General features: G+C 39.1%; 1 protein-coding gene across 4 annotated transcripts in view; it reads right to left on the bottom strand.

Moving 5' to 3' along the window:
* OMA1 (OMA1 zinc metallopeptidase) overlaps positions 1-13,533 on the bottom strand; it is a 361,372-nt gene extending 347,839 nt beyond the window's left edge. For all 4 annotated transcript variants that reach the window (XR_005215353.1, XM_037827100.1, XM_037827101.1 and 1 more), the window contains exon 1: positions 13,469-13,533. The gene's annotated coding sequence lies outside the window, so the exon portion shown is untranslated. The remainder of the gene's footprint in view (positions 1-13,468) is intronic.
* Positions 13,534-17,903: the final 4,370 nt, after the last annotated feature.

Here is a 17,903-nt window from a genome sequence, read left to right as displayed (position 1 = left end):
CCAACTACACACGCAAGCTTGGAACACCAATTGGACCCCACAAGGCTCACTCCCCCACTCACTACAAAGGCTAAGCAGGGGAGAACTGGCTTGTGGAGAACAGGTAGTTCGTGGACGCCACCTGCTGGTTAGTTAGAGGAAGTGTACTCCACAAAGCTGTAGATCTGATAAATTAGAGATAAGGACTTCAATCGGTCTACAAATCCTAAAAGAACCCTATCAAGTTCAGAAAATGCCAAGAGGCCAAAAACAACAGAAAATTATAAAGCATATGAAAAAACCAGACGATATGGATAACCCAAGCCCAAGCACCCAAATCAAAAGTTCAGAAGAGACACAGCACCTAGAGCAGCTACTCAAAGAACTAAAGATGAACAATCAGATGATAGCACGGGATACAAAGGATATCAAGAAGACCCTAGAAGAGCATAAAGAAGACATTGCAAGATTAAATAAAAAAATGGATGATCTTATGGAAATTAAAGAAACTGTTGACCAAATTAAAAAGATTCTGGACACTCATAGTACAAGAATAGATGAAGCTGAACAACGAATCAGTGACCTGGAAGATGACAGAATGGAAAATGAAAGCATAAAAGAAAGAATGGGGAAAAAAACTGAAAAAATCGAAACGGACCTCAGGGATATGATAGATAATATAAAACATCCTAATATAAGACTCATTGGTGTTTCAGAAGGGGAAGAAAAGGGTAAAGGTCTAGGAAGAGTATTCAAAGAAATTGTTGGGGAAAACTTCCCAAATCTTCTAAACAACATAAATACACAAATCATAAATGCTCAGCGAACCCCAAATAGAATAAATCCAAATAAACCCACTCCGAGACATATTCTGATCACACTGTCAAACACGGAAGAGAAGGAGCAAGTTCTGAAAGCAGCAAGAGAAAAGCAATTCACCACATACAAAGGAAACAGCATAAGACTAAGTAGTGACTACTCAGCAGCCACCATGGAGGCGAGAAGGCAGTGGCACGATATATTTAAAATTCTGAGTGAGAAAAATTTCCAGCCAAGAATACTTTATCCAGCAAAGCTCTCCTTCAAATTTGAGGGAGAGCTTAAATTTTTCACAGACAAACAAATGCTGAGAGAATTTGCTAACAAGAGACCTGCCCTACTGGAGATACTAAAGGGAGCCCTACAGACAGAGAAACAAAGAAAGGACAGAGAAACTTGAAGAAAGATTCAGTACTGAAGAGATTCGGTATGGGTACAATAAAGGATATTAATAGAGAGAGGGGAAAAATATGACAAACATAAACCAAAGGATAAGATGGCTGATTCAAGAAATGCCTTCACAGTTACAACGTTGAATGTAAATGGATTAAACTCCCCAATTAAAAGATACAGATTCACAGAATGGATCAAAAAAAATGAACCATCAATATGCTGCATACAAGAGACTCATCTTAGACACAGGGACACAAAGAAACTGAAAGTGAAAGGATGGAAAAAAATATTTCATGAAAGCTACAGCCAAAAGAAAGCAGGTGTAGCAATATTAATCTCAGATAAAATAGACTTTAAATGCAGGGATGTTTTGAGGAACAAAGAAGGCCACTACATACTAATAAAAGGGGCAATTCAACAAGAAGAAGTAACAATCGTAAATGTCTATGCACCCAATCAAGGTGCCACAAAATACATGAGAGAAACACTGGCAAACCTAAAGGAAGCAATTGATGTTTCCATAATAATTGTGGGAGACTTCAACACATCACTCTCTCCTACAGATAGATCAACCAGACAGAAGACCAATAAGGAAATTGAAAACCTAAACAATCTGATAAATGAATTAGATTTAACAGACATATACAGGACATTACATCCCAAATCACCAGGATACACATACTTTTCTAGTGCTCATGGAACTTTCTCCAAAACAGATCATATGCTGGGACATAAAACAAGCCTCAATAAATTTCAAAACATCGAAATTATTCGAAGCACATTCTCTGACCACAATGGAATACAATTAGAAGTCAATAACCATCACAGACTTAGAAAATTCACATATACCTGGAGGTAAAACAACACACTCCTAAACAATCAGTGGGTTAAAGAAGAAATAGCAAGAGAAATTTCTAAATATGTAGAGACAAATGAAAATGAGAACACAACATACCAAAACCTATGGGATGCAGCAAAAGCAGTGCTGAGGGGGAAATTTATAGCATTAAACGCATATATTAAAAAGGAAGAAAGAGCCAAAATCAAAGAACTAATGGATCAACTGAAGAAGCTAGAAAATGAACAGCAAACCAATCCTAAACCAAGTAGAAGAAAAGATAACAAGGATTAAAGCAGAAATAAATGACATAGAGAACAAAAAAACAATAGAGAGGATAAATATCACCAAAAGTGGGTTCTTTGAGAAGATCAACAAGATTGACAAGCCCCTAGCTAGACTGACAAAATCAAAGAGAAGACCCATATAAACAAAATAATGAATGAAAAAGGTGACATAACTGCAGATCCTGAAGAAATTAAAAAAATTATAAGAGGATACTATGAACAACTGTATGGCAACAAACTGGATAATGCAGAGGAAATGGACAATTTCCTGGAAACATATGAACAACCTAGACTGACCAGAGAAGAAACAGAAGACCTCAATCAACCCATCACAAGCAAAGAGATCCAATCAGTCATCAAAAAGCTTCCCACAAATAAATGCCCAGGGCCAGATGGCTTCACAGGGGAATTCTACCAAACTTTCCAGAAAGAACTGACACCAATCTTACTCAAACTCTTTCAGAACACTGAAGAAAATGGAACACTACCTAACTCATTTTATGAAGCTCACACCAATCTAATACCAAAACCAGGCAAAGATGCTACAAAAAAGGAAAACTACCGGCCAATCTCCCTAATGAATATACATGCAAAAATCCTCAACAAAATACTTGCAAATCGAATCCAAAGACACATTAAAAAAATCATACACCATGACCAAGTGGGGTTCATTCCAGGCATGCAAGGATCGTTCAACATAAGAAAATCAATCAATGTATTAGAACACATTAAAAATTCGAAAGGGAAATTCAAATGATCATCTCAATAGATGCTGAAAAAGCATTTGACAAAATCCAACATCCATTTTTGATAAAAACACTTCAAAAGGTAGGAATTGAAGGAAACTTCCTCAATATGATAAAGAGCATATATGAAAAACCCACAGCCAGCATAGTACTCAATGGTGAGAGACTGAAAGCCTTCCCTCTAAGATCAGGAACAAGACAAGGATGCCCGCTGTCACCACTGTTATTCAACATTGTCCTGGAAGTGCTAGCCAGGGCAATCCGGCACGACAAAGAAATAAAAGGCATCCAAATTGGAAAAGAAGAAGTAAAACTGTCATTGTTTGCAGATGATATGATCTTATATCTAGAAAACCCTGAGAAATCGACGATACAGCTACTAGAGCTAATAAACAAATTTAGCAAAGTAGCGGGATACAAGATTAATGCACATAAGTCAGTAATGTTTCTATATGCTAGAAATGAACAAACTGAAGAGCCACTCAAGAGAAAGATACCATTTTCAATAGCAACTAAGAAAATCAAGTATCTAGGAATAAACTTAACCAAAGATGTAAAAGACCTATACAAAGAAAACTACATAACTCTACTAAAAGAAATAGAAGGGGACCTTAAAAGATGGAAAAATATTCTATGTTCATGGATAGGAAGGCTAAATGTCATTAAGATGTCAATTCTACCCAGACTCATCTACAGATTCAATGCAATCCCAATCAAAATTCCAACAACCTACTTCGCAGACTTGGAAAAGCTAGTTATCAAATTTATTTGGAAAGGGAAGATGCCTCGAATTGCTAAAGACACTCTAAAAAAGAAAAACCAAGTGGGAGGACTTACACTCCCTGACTTTGAAGCTTATTATAAAGCCACAGTTGTCAAAACAGCATGGTACTGGCACAAAGACAGACATAAAGATCAATGGAATCGAATTGAGAATTCAGAGATAGACCCTCAGATCTATGGCCGACTGATCTTTGATAAGGCCCCCAAAGTCACTGAACTGGGTCATAATGGTCTTTTCAACAAATGGGGCTGGGAGAGTTGGATATCCATATCCAAAAGAATGAAAGAGGACCCCTACCTCACACCCTACACAAAAATTAACTCAAAATGGATGAAAGATCTCAATATAAAAGAAAGTACCATAAAACTCCTAGAAGATAATGTAGGAAAACATCTTCAAGACCTTTTATTAGGCGGCCACTTCCTGGACTTTACACCCAAAGCACAAGCAACAAAAGAAAAAATAGATAAATGGGAACTCCTCAAGCTCAGAAGTTTCTGCACCTCAAAGGAATTTCTCAAAAAGGTAAAGAGGCAGCCAACTCAATGGGAAAAAATTTTTGGAAATCATGTATCTGACAAAAGACTGATATCTTGCATATATAAAGAAATCCTACAACTCAATGACAATAGTACAGACAGCCCAATTATAAAATGGGCAAAAGATATGAAAAGACAGTTCTCTGAAGAGGAAATACAAATGGCCAAGAAACACATGAAAAAATGTTCAGCTTCACTAGCTATTAGAGAGATGCAAATTAAGACCACAATGAGATACCATCTCACACCAATTAGAATGGCTGCCATTAAACAAACAGGAAGCTACAAATGCTGGAGGGGATGTAGAGAAATTGGAACTCTCATTCATTGTTGGTGGGACTGTATAATGGTTCAGCCACTCTGGAAGTCAGTCTGGCAGTTCCTTAGAAAACTAGATATAGAGTTACCATTCGATCCAGCGATTGCACTTCTCGGTATATACCCGGAAGATCGGAAAGCAGTGACACGAACAGATATCTGCACGCCAATGTTCATAGCAGCATTATTCACAATTGCCAAGAGATGGAAACAACCCAAATGTCCTTCAACAGATGAGTGGATAAAGAAAATGTGGCATATACACACGATGGAATACTACACCGCAGTAAGAAGGAACGATCTCGTGAAACATATGACAACATGGATGAACCTTGAAGACATAATGCTGAGCGAAATAAGCCAGGCACAAAAAGAGAAATATTATATGCTACCACTAATGTGAACTTTCAAAAATGTAAAATAAATGGTTTATAATGTAGAATGTAGGGGATCTAGCAACAGAGAGCAATTAAGGAAGGGGAAACAATAATCCAAGAAGAAAAATAGATTGGGATGATGAAAGAACAATTATGTGATGGTAATGTGATCAATGGATTATATACTTTGGATGACTGTATGGTATGTGAATAAAAAATCTTTAAAAAAAAAAAGAAGGTATTATAAACAAATGTATGCCTAAAAACTAGACAACTTAGAGGAAATGGACAATTTCCTGGAAGCACATGAACCACCTTGACTGACTCAAGAAGAAATAGAAGGTCTCAACAAACCAGTTACAAGTAAAGAGATGCAATCAGTCATCAAAAATCTTCCTACAAATAAAAGCCCAGGGCCAGATGGCTTCATGGGGGAATTTTAGCAAACTTTCAAAAAGAATTGACACAATTTCTGCTCAAACTCTTTCAAAAATCTGAAGAAAAAGGAACACTATGGAACTCATTTTATGAAGCTAACATGACTCCAATACCAAAACCAGATAAAGATACTACAAGAACGGAAAAGTACAAGCCCATCTCCCTAATGAATAGAGATGAAAAAATTTTCAACAAAATACTTGCAAATCGAATCCAAAGGCACATTAAAAGAATTATACACCATGACCAAGTGGGGTTAATTCCTGGCATGCATTCTTATGTGGTACAACATAAGAAAATCAATCAATGTAATATAACACATTAACAAATCAAAAGGGGAAAAGCAAATGGATCATCTGTTTAGACAATCATGGTGTATGATTTTCAAAATCAAAAGCTTCTGTACCGCAAAGACTTTGTTAAAAAGGTGAAGAGACAGCCAACTCAATGGAAGAAAATATTTGGATACCATATTATCAGATAAGAGACTGATATCTAGCATATACAAAGAAATCCTACAATTCAATGACAATAGTGCAAACAGCCCAACTATAAAATGGGCAAAAGATATGAAAAGACATTTTTCTGAAGAGGAAATACAAATGGCTAAAAAACACATGAAAAAATGTTCATCTTCACTAGCTTTTAGGGAAATGCAAATTAAAACCAGAATGAGATATCATCTCACATCAATAAGAATGGCTGCCATTAAACATCAGGAAACTACAAATGGTGGAGATGATGTGGATGTATTTGGAGTCTTATTCATGATTGGTGGGAATGTATAATGGTATAGTCTCTATGGAAGACAGTGTGGAGGTTCTGCAGTATGCCAGCTTGGATGTATTATGTCCCTCAAAACACCATGTTCTTTAATGCAATCTTGTGGGGGCAGACATATTTGTGTTGATTAGTTTGGAATCTTTGGATTGGGTTGTTTCCATGAAGATGTGACCTGCCCAACTGCCGGTAATACCTTTGATAAGATGACTTCCATGGAGGTGTGGCCCCACCCATTCAGCATGTGTCAATTAAATCACTAGAGCCCAGTAAAAGAGTTCACAGACAAAAGCAGCTCAGTGCTACAGCCTAGAAAGACATTTTGAAGATAGCCATTGAAAGTAGACTTTTGCTACTCCAAAGTTTGCCTGGGAAAAACTAAGAGAATACTCCCAGATGCCTAGAGAGAAACATCCTCGGAGAAAGCCATTTTGAAACACAACCTGGGAGCAAAGGAAGAAGATGCCAGCCACATGCCTTCTGAGACAACAGAGGTGTTCCAGACTCCACTGGCCATTTCTGTAAAGGTACCTTATTGTTGATGCTTTAGCTTGGACACTTTTATGGCCTTAAGACTATAACTTTGTAACCAAATAAACCCCTTTATAAAAGCCAACCCATTTCTGGTATTTTGCATAATGGCAGCATTAGCAAACTGGAACACTCAGAAAACAAGATATCATGTTACCCTACGATCTGGCAATTTCACTTCTCGGTATATATATATCTAAAAGATCTGAAAGCAATGACATGAACAGACATTTGCACACTACTGTTCATACCGGCATTATTCACAATTACCAAGTGATGGAGACAACCCAAGTGTCCTTTAACAGACTAGTGGATAAACAAAATGTGGTACAAACATATGATGGACTACTATGCAGCAGTAAGAAGGAATGAGGTCCTGAAACATGTCTCACCATGGATGAACCTTGAAGACATAATGCTGAGTGAAAGGTCAGACACAAAAGGAGAGATACTGTATGTTATCACTATATGAATTTCCTGGACAATGTAAAATCAGTGTCCTATAATGTAGAATACAGGGGAACTAGAGATAGACAGAAGCTAGTGAAGGGGAAATGATTACCTAATATTTACAGGCATGTTAATAAGGGTGAAGTTACAAGTATGGGAATGGACAGAGGTGATGATAGTTCATCAATGGGATTATAAGTATCAGTGCTGCACTGAAGGTGAACATAACTGAAAGAGGTTGTTTAAAGATATGTATCCCACAGACAAGTACTACAAATATAAATGAGTGCTTACATGATCTACTGCTAAGTTATAACACTGGTACAAAGAGTTCACAACAGAATGGTATATGGGAAAAACTACCTATTGCATATTAGACACTATATTTAATAGAAATACCTTAACCAATACCACACTAATACTAGGGATAAATAATTAGAGGCTGATAAGAGCTTTGGGGTATTTGGGGTTATGATAATTGTTTAAAATTGACAGTGATGATGGTTGTATAACTAAGCAAAGATAATGTGAGACACTGATTGTTTATCTTTGACAGAATATGTGTTATGTGAAATTAGGAACCCCCTAGTAAGTAAGTCAAGCCCTCAAATTTGAGGCTTGCTCTAGTGAAACTTACGGCTATAAAGGGGAGGCTAAGCCTACCTATAATTATGCCTAAGAGTCACCTCCAGGGAACCTCTTTTGTTGCTCAGATGTGGCCTTTCTCTCTCTAAGCCCAACTTTACAAATAAACTCAATACCCTCCCCCCTACATGGGACGTGACTCCCAGGGGAGTGAATATCCGTGATGACATGAGACACAACTCCCAGGAATAACCCTGACCCTGGCATCAAAGGATTGAGAATACCTTTCTGACCAAAAGGGGGAAAAGAAAGGTAATGAAATAAGGTTTTAGTGGCTAAGAGATCTCAAACAGGGTCAAGAGGCTATCATGGAGGTTACTCTTATGTAAGCTCCAACTAGATACTCCAGATACCCACATTTAGCCAAGCCCTAATCAACAGTAGTCCCAAAAATACTAAAGAATACCTAGGTCCCTATATGAGACTCACTAAAAGTTTCACTCACTAAGTTTACTTTTCAGAAATTTAAAATCCTCCAGAGCATTCCTATGCCAGGTAAGTCCCAAAACCCAGAGGCAAGAGCCTCTCCAAGAATATCAACCATTTCCCATGTCAACACCCCGTTTCAATATGAACAAGTTAGGGTAGTCATTGCCCAGATATCCCTGAGGTCTGAGAAATTGCTCAAACAGGAGAGGGGAGTAGCAACAAACAAGATAGGATTTAACAAAGATTATGAATACTGAATCTTTACATAAATACATATATTCTTAGTTTCTAGGGTACTAGAATAGCTAGAAGGAAATAACTGACACGGTGGAACTGTAACATATAACATGTTTTGAAATTTGCTCTATAGCTACTTGTTAAATTCTACTTTGAAAGTTATCACATTTCTGGATATATATTATATTCACAATAAGGAAATAACTGAAACTGTGGAACTGTTAAAAAAAAAAAAAAAAGACAACTGGGACTACTGGAGAGCCTGAATATGGTGTGCTTTTACATTATCTTAGGTAATTGTTGCTTATTTTCGTAGGTGATGATGATATTGTAGTTTTATATGTGAATATCTTACACATAACAGATACTTGAAATATCTCTTCATGACATTAAATTTACTTTCAAATTGTACAGAAAATGTACACTCGCACACAGAAAGACATAAGGTTAACATAGTAAAATATTAACATTCTTTGTATCTAAACTTTTAGATACGCTGTTCATTAATTTTTTGTTCAATTTTTCCGAACATTTCAAAATCTACATAATTCAAGTCAGGGAAAAATATGTACACCTAATTCAACCTAGACTAATACATTATTATCTATAAAAATGCTTCAAAACACTGATTTTAATAAATAGTATTATCTACATATCAAAGTATTTGATAATTCACTTTACTTTTATGTAGTTCACACATTCTGCCCTTGTATTATCAATGTATAATGTGAATTAAGGGGCTATGAAGTAAACATTAACTCCAAGTTAACTCATTTTGAATTACTACCAATTTCAAGTCAATAGAGTACAAGTCAGTATCTACCAGCTTATTATCAAGACACTTTCTAGTTTTCACTTTCTTTTTTGAACCAAACTGAAAAGTGACAAATTAATTTAAGCCTAGAAATCAGTTCAAAATTAGTATTTGAGTAGTTAGTAAGGTTCTTCACTGGCTAGGTGGCAATGGAGTTAGAGGTATCACATATTTTATCCCTGCCCTCAGAGTTTAAAATCTGTTTGAAGAGAGAAAAAATAAACCTAAGTAAAACTATTGTGGATAATAAAGTACATCTCCTCATTAAGTGCTATGTACTATATAAATCATTTTTAAAAAAAGGCTATCCATGAGTATGGAATAGTTTCAGAAGGCAACTATTATTTTTTATGCCATTTGGGCAGAGGCAGAAAAACAAAACAAACAAAAAAAAAAATTAGAAAAGAACTGTTTTGTTTCAACTGTTTCAAATGAGAAAATATATAGGTTTAAATATATAAAGTCTTCTACTACCATGTCAAACTATAGAAACACAAACCTTCTTTCTTTCCTTTACTTCAAATCTGATGATTTACTTGCCAACCTCACCCCTCTTTATTAGGCCTCAATATAGGGGGTGAGATAAGACTCCCATGTTTGCGCTTGGTGACTCCTGCCATTGGCCACAGAGCTAGGAACGAATATCTGAAACTGGAAGGACACTATCAGGTACAGAAACCTAAGGAGATGTATAAATTGGGGCTAAAGTTGATGCTATGGCAACACAAAGCAATATACAAGCAAGAACTGAAAACCAAAAGCTGTGCAAAAGAAGTGGATCTACAAAAAGGACAATGAAACATTTGTGTCGAAGAAAGGTAAGATGAGACAACATGCAGCCTCGGAGAGAGATGAAGAGAGTAACTGCCCAGTTTCCTCAAGACCATTATACTTCCTATATTTATTTGGTTCTTATGAGCTTTTACTTTATCCATAAAATAATTCCCCCTCTTCAAAGAGTTGTATCTTACAAATAAAAGATCTCTATGACCTTTTACATGGTATAAAACAAATTACGCATTTGTTTCATATATAAGTTGATAACATTTTGGAACTAGCTGATGGTTCCCTCTATAATTTGCAAAACTAAATTTCCCAAATTTCCCAACTCTCAATATCTAATCAGTTCCGGGGAATACTGGATTATCTCTACAGTGACTTCAGCATCCAAATGATTTCAGCTCACATTAAATCAATTCTACCTCCTGAATATCTCAATCTATTCCTGGACCCTGTGGCCCATGTCATTTTCTTCTCTGGATTCTGTATACCCTCTTTATTAATCTCTCTGATTTACTTCACCACCAATCCCTACCCCTGTAATTCATCCCTCACATTAGAGCTAAAGAATTCTTTCTAAAATGTAAATCAGACATTTTGGTGATTATTAAAAAAATTTAAAAATAAAAATGTATATCAGACAATAGGATCCTACCCCCATAATGCACACAAACTACACTGCTAAATACTATGTGGCTATTTTCTTTAAAACGGAGATCTGAGTCATGTCAGAGAGATATGCAAATTCAAAATTAATAATAAATGCTACCTGAAAAACTGGACAGCAGGGGTGACAAACTAAATCTCTAAAGCAGCAACGTACAACAGAACTTTTATGCAATAATGGAAATGTTCTATATCTGTGCTGTCAATATGGCTACTAACACTTGAAATACGCCTGGTGCAACTGAGGAAAAAAAAGTTTAATTAACTTAATTTTAATCAATTTAAAATTAAATAGCCATATGTGACTAGTAGATACTGTATTCAACAGTGCAGATCTGTAAGGTGCAGGCAGGTGAGTATCAGTAAAGTCACACAGACACAAATGTAGATTCATGTCCCTCTCAAGGAAAGGCTGCTTCTTGGCAACAAATCTAATGGAATTAGGGCTCAATGTATCCAAATGATTCAAAATTCCAAGGAAAGCGAGGAATTCAGATTCTGTGTGAAATGTTGGTGAATTAAAAAAAAAAAAAAATCATGAACAAACAAAACATCAATAGGCCACACTCAGCTTCTCAACCTTCTGAAATATAATATGTATTTATTCATTCATTCAGTAAATATTTAATGACTGCCTACTACATGCCAGACACTATTCAAGGTGCTAGGGATACTGTAGAGAGCAAAAGACAAAGGAATCCCCAAAATAGTAATAATAAAATACCTTAGTATATACCAAACAAGCAAAGCCAAAGGAAGATACACCAAACTATTCATAGTGGTTATTCTGGGCGGTGGGATAGTGGTTATGAGGGATTTACATTTCCATCTTATATATTTCTGTGCTGTTTAAATTTTTACCAGATGTATTACTTTTGTAAACCCCAAAATAAATAAAGGCAACTATTTTTGTGTGTAATTTCCATAGGTTTTCCATGGGCTTCAAAAAACTTCTTCATATGCTAGAAAAGGCCTTTCAAACCAGCTCCTACTTCTCCAGGCACCTCCTTTTAGGCTCTTTCACCCCTTCCCAAGCTCCAGACTAAATTGATTTACTCACACCCCACAGAAAAGCATCTATCTCTAGGCCTCGGCACATCTATTCACACTGCTTAATTCCCCCTCATATGCCAAACAAACTCCTGCTCATCTTTCATGGCTTGAGTAAATTTTTACAAGCATTCTACTGACAAAGGAGGTGTAAGCAAATATCCCAAACACTTATGCGGATAAATAAAAACATTATCATTGCTATCACTGACAATCAAATGTCATTTTAGAACAGCAATACTGCCTGATATTTCATAATCCCTGGTTTATCCTTAAGAAAGGGTAAAGAATGGGGGAAGAAATCTATTTATACATTTTCAAAGAGCCAATCACTAGACTACACAGAGCATAAGAAAGAATCAGGGCTAACACATCCTCTTCAAGAACTTTGGCAGGTCAACAAACATAGCTGGCAGACTTCTAGGATTAGTAAATTAATAATGTGAGAAAATTAAACAATTTGGACTGTTAGCCTCTAAGAACATTTCAGATCCCTAATTCTTTAAGTACCATCTCAGAATGAGCAAGTGCAGCACTCACTGGCACTCACAGCTGAAACCTGGAAGACAGTTTTAACAACCATGCTGAAAATGACTACTTCTCTAGTTTCTATGGAAACCGCTGTCAGTTTGGCAAAAATAGGACGTGTACTTTAAAATAATCATTCAAGCAAAGTACACACATGATGGAAGGTTTAAAAAAAATAAATTCGAAGCCAGCAGACTTGGTTCTTAAGATTCTAAGATTCTAAATGTCAGACTGCAAGCCTTCACCATGGCTGAGAATGACGGATATGAACTTAAATCCTTTCAATGAGCGTTTACATGGCATTGGCCGGAGTTACTTCAGTTGATCAACCCCTGAATTCCAAATGAGATATTTTCATCTCCCTGGACTAAAATGCTTGTGGAGGACTGCATGGTGCAATAAAACTGTTGCTCCCCTTTACACAGGCAGGCAACATTAAATACAAAACATGAAATTTATGAACAAAGTATCAAAACTCCCTAGAACTACTTAGTAAAATTTCCATTTTTCACTGTCTAGTTTAGGCAGGAAAACTTATTTTCTCTACCTCAAGAAACATATGCCTTAAGCTGCTAGAAGCGGTTTTCCACAGGTGAAGGCGTCAGCGCGAGGTACACAATACTTCATTAATAAGAAAGACTGCTTTTTAAAGAAGCCACTAATGAGAAGGCTATCTTCCGGAAAGTGACTAAACGCAGCCAGTTTGCAACCCCCGTGAAGCTAGGGAAGCACGAGTTTCCTGCATTACTCCCCTAGAACGGGAAGGGGGAAGAGGCGAGAATGAGGCTTTCTTATTACATACTCCTTTTCTCTAACCCCTCTCGTCCCGACCCTACCCGCCCGGCCTCTCTACATCTTCCCGGGCGGCCCCGCGCTCCCTCCTCCCAAACTTCGTCACCCCACCTCACCCCCTCTTCCTCCTCACAGGTCGCCGTCCCTCACCCTAGCTCCCCTCGAAGTTCTCCACCCCAACTTCTGCACCCCGCACCCTCCCCTCGGCCAGCACAGTCCAACTCGGGAAAGGAAGGCAAACACGTCACCTCTAGGACGAACCCCGGGTGGCGAAAACGGGGACGACTCCTCCGACCTGACTTACGCGCAAGCGCACACCTCACCCCACACGCCCCGCCACCTCATTTCCTGCCCTCTGCTCGGGCCTGGCGCCTTTTGCTCCGCCCACAGAGGCCGGTCAATACAACCGCCCAGGGTCTTCCTCCCGGTGTGTTGCGTTCCCTGCGCTGACTGTGGCTCTCTGGCGCCTCCTCGTGGACGGAGGAGGGACATGCCCCTACACTGGGCTGCTTGTCTGGGAAACAAACTTGATCCTGTAGTTGAGAACCTGTCATGGCTGAGTTCGGCTCTATAAGGAATGATCCATAAAATGCTAAAATGCTGTGCCCGCTGTAGAACTTAAGAAGGTACTGATCAAAGGGAAAGAGACTCAACGGCTGCCAGAAGGCGAAGGCCTCTTAGTCTGAAGCTGCGTTATAGAAGTAGAGCCTTTGGAGTGTGAAAACCATCTGCTTTCAAATGACTTCTGGAGTAACACACTTTAAGAAAGCTAATCTGTAACCTAAAGTGTCTGGAAGTTAGCGGAAAGTGTCTGACTACAAAACAACGTATATAGTATGCTTCATTCTTTCCACCAAAAAATATTTATGGAGTCCAAACGGCATCCTAGGTACCAGGGATACAGCAGCTGATAAGACAAAGACCTCACTTTTATGGAGCTTATATTACAGTCAAGAAAGGCAGTTAAAAAGTAAACAAATAAATAGTGATGAATACTATGATTCCATTTTAGTTATGTTATATTTATATTCTGTGCATGATGAAAACATCCCGAAGGACATAAACACTATGAACAAGTGATTTTTTTTCTTTTGTGTTACTTATCTATATTTTATAATTTGTCTTTTACTTTCAAGGAGACATCCCGGCAGACCCTTAACCACGGGACCCCTAACAGCTTCATTGAGGTGGCAAGTCTCTGAATCTTCATAGGGTTTGTCTCCCCCTCTCTGGACTGCACATGTCTTACCAATGTCTCCATCATGCTAGCCACATCTCACTCCTCCTATCCAATTAGCATGATGTCATCGATGTAATAGATCAGTGTGATGTTCTGTGGGATGTCCAGATCTGGGACTTGATATAGTCCCAGATCTTTTGGGACTGTACCATGAATAAGCCAGCCAAACAGCTGTGATCAGGAAGACTACTTAGTTAAGTCTGTGGTAGTCTACAGTCCTCCTGGATCCACCTGGTTTCTGAAGGGGCCAGTATGGAAAATTAAATGGAGAGATGATGGAGACCACCACCTCTACATCCTTTAAGTCTTCAGTGGTGGCATTCCTCTCCACCTTTATCCCCATCCCTGTAGATGCAATATTGGTTTTGATTTACCATCTTGGCTTGGGGATTGGGGGACAGTTTCAGAGGCTGCCATGGCCTTGATAACTCAAGGCCAAGGACCCAACGTGGAGGTTGCCCCAGCTACCCATAATATAATACCAATTATGCATCCAGGGACTGGAGAAATGACTACTGTACCCGTTGGACCTAGTGGACCCACTTTAGCTGCACATTATCTAGGACTCTGTTTATTACCTGGCTGCCATAAGCCTCCACTCTTCCAGAGAGACCATGATAACACTTTGGGTCTCTGGGTAACCAGATCATCTCAGACCTGTTGAAATGTCTGGGTATTCCTCTTTTCCCATATGCAGTCAGCAGAGAAAACGGCCAGAGACCATACACTAATCATTACAGCAAATACTCGTTTGATGTTGCAAGGTCCTTCTTTCTAGGTATCCTGCCACCTCATCAATCAATGGGCTCCATATCTGACAATCGGCTCAGAACTGGAAATCAAACAAGGAGCATGGAGAAATTACCCTCAGCCTCCTATTCCTCCACTCTTGTCTACTTCTTCTTTTTACTTTTTTTTCCTTGCTGGAGTTTGAGAAGCCTGATCTATAACTACTCTCTAAGGTGACTACATACAAAAGCGGTGGACTAAGAAGCCACTGCCAGCACATAAGGCAACTTTGTGTAAAGTACAAAAAGGCCCACTTTACCTGGAAGAATTATAAATAGGTGCCCCTTCCTTTTTTATAACCAGAGCCAGGACTTGGAAATAAGTCAAGAAACAACAGGATCTCAGCTACCAATCAGCCCCAGGGTCAGGTGCCTCTGTTCAGGGCAAAATTAACAAAAATATTTGGGGTAGAAATCATTTGCACAGATAAATGTTGGCATTCATGTTAACAATGATATTCATAATTTAATGACTGCTTTTGTTCATGTTTCATTGTAAGCTGTCTTGCCTCCTTCTGGCTGTAGATATTAAGCAGGACTGCCCATCTATTTGTCCCTAGGGGCGCCATGCTCTATGAAGCACCTCCACAGTACCCTATGGATCAAGCCCTATCTGACCTTGCCAGTTGTTACAGTAATAGTAATTGTTAAAGTAATTGTGGCCACCATCTGGCCTCTCTTACTTCAGGATTCCATCATCCTCATGGATCTTATCCAGCCCAGCCCTGTGATCCCATCATTATTCCTGGCCCACCGAGGAAAGCTGCCTCTGAACTGCTTACTGATGCTGGTTCCCCTCTCACCAATGCATTCCTGATGGCTTTGGTGAATGGTGTGTCCTCTGGGCCTCCTGTGGCATATAATCCTTTGGCTGCTCTTCTGACTTCATACAGTAAATTCTTTCCCTCAACCTCTTCTTTCCTTGCTCATACTGTCTGCCAGGGCAGCTCAGGTATTCCCACTTTGCTCTGCACAGACCATCACTTTCTCCCAGCTTCTACCAGCCACCTTAGCAGTGAGTTTACCCCCAACTCCTAGGGTCCTTGACAGTGTCCCATGTCCCAAGAAAATGCTCCCAAGTCAGTGAATTTTTACTTAGCCAGTCTAATGATCCTGCCTCAATGAGCAAACACCGTCAAAAGCCTAATCTCAGGAGTCCTCCCCTGGCTCCTCTGGTACATACTAGCTTATTCTCGCAGCAACTTCATTGTGCAATCTCTTCCCTCCCTTAACAGGCTCAGCATGTGCCCAGCAGGGTGATGCTGGGATTGAACCTTGGTTATCACTTTGGCAGATAACTAGCAGAAAAGGTGAAATTAGTTCCTGAGGGCTCACCTGTTGCCTTGTGGTAGCAAGGCTTTTGCAATGCCTTCCACATGGAGGAAGTGTAAGTTCTTAATGGGGAGAAGTCAGACACCTCTGCAAGCTCTGAGGGTCTGTAGAGCCAAAATCCTCAGGGCATCCATCCAGATGTCCCATTCCCTATGAGGACTCAGACCTGCCTTGGCCAAGCGTTTAAACATCTCTGAGGCACTGTGACTCTTACTAACAACCCTGCTCCTCTGCTGCCCGACTCTTCCACTACAGGAGATAAAACCCTCTGTTACCAACCAAAGATACTCTATGACTTACACACTCAGCCTTGACTGTTTACTAAAGGTCCTCAGTTTCTAATTATCCCACTTCAGGGCATCAGTACAATTTAGCAATAACCAGCTGACTCCACTGTTCTTTCAGGTAGTGTCATGTCCCCACTCCCCATATCTTTCAAATGCCTGACTCGTCACACTTGAAATGGCATGTCCCTCCACTCAGTCATTTTCCCACATCAACACCACTGAAATCTTCTGCAATTGGATGACTATCTGGTGCCAGAAACTATCCACACCCCACATACCACTCAGGATGGAGTCCTCTTTGCCACCTAGACAGTTAGGGAGCCAGTCTCAAAAACCATATGGAGTGGGTTGAATATTATCCTCCAAAAATTTTTTACACTCAGAACCTCAGAATATGATCTTAATTTGGAAATTAGGTCTTTGCAGATGTAATTAAGGTAAAGATCTCAAGAAGAAAACATCCTAGATTAGAGTGAGCACTATTCCAATGATGCTGTCCTTATAAGAAGAGGAGAGGACACGCAGAGAGACCCAGAGGGGAGAAGGCCATGAGAAGACAGAGGTAGAGATTGGAGTGATGCTGCCACAAGCCAAAGAATGCCAGGAGACCAGAAGCTGGTAGAAGCAAGGAAGGATCCCCTCCTAAAGCCTTTGAAGGGAGCATGGCCTTGCTGACACCTTGATTTGGAACCTCTGGCCTCCAGAACCGTAAGAAAATCAAGTTCTCTTGTTTTCAGCTACCCACTTCGTGGTAATTTGTTATGAGAGCCCTAGGAAACTAATACACCATCTTGAGTAAGTTCCAGTACTCTAAGAAACAGAAGCCAAGATGGCATCAGACATGCAAGATATTTACTGGCTGGAAACTCCTGTGAAGAATAATGGAGAAAGACTTCAGATCACATTGTAGGTCTGACATTTGTTAAAGGAGAGAGGGAAGGAAGAATATCAGGTAAGAAGAATCTCAGACTAAAGCACAGTTCTAAGAAAGTTTTGGAAATGGAGTCCCTGAGCCAAAGTTGCCCATTAGAGGAGT

Source organism: Choloepus didactylus, chromosome 2 (genome assembly GCF_015220235.1).
Source record: "Choloepus didactylus isolate mChoDid1 chromosome 2, mChoDid1.pri, whole genome shotgun sequence".
NCBI lineage: Eukaryota > Metazoa > Chordata > Mammalia > Pilosa > Megalonychidae > Choloepus > Choloepus didactylus.
This window is presented reverse-complemented; position numbering and strand designations above follow the sequence as displayed.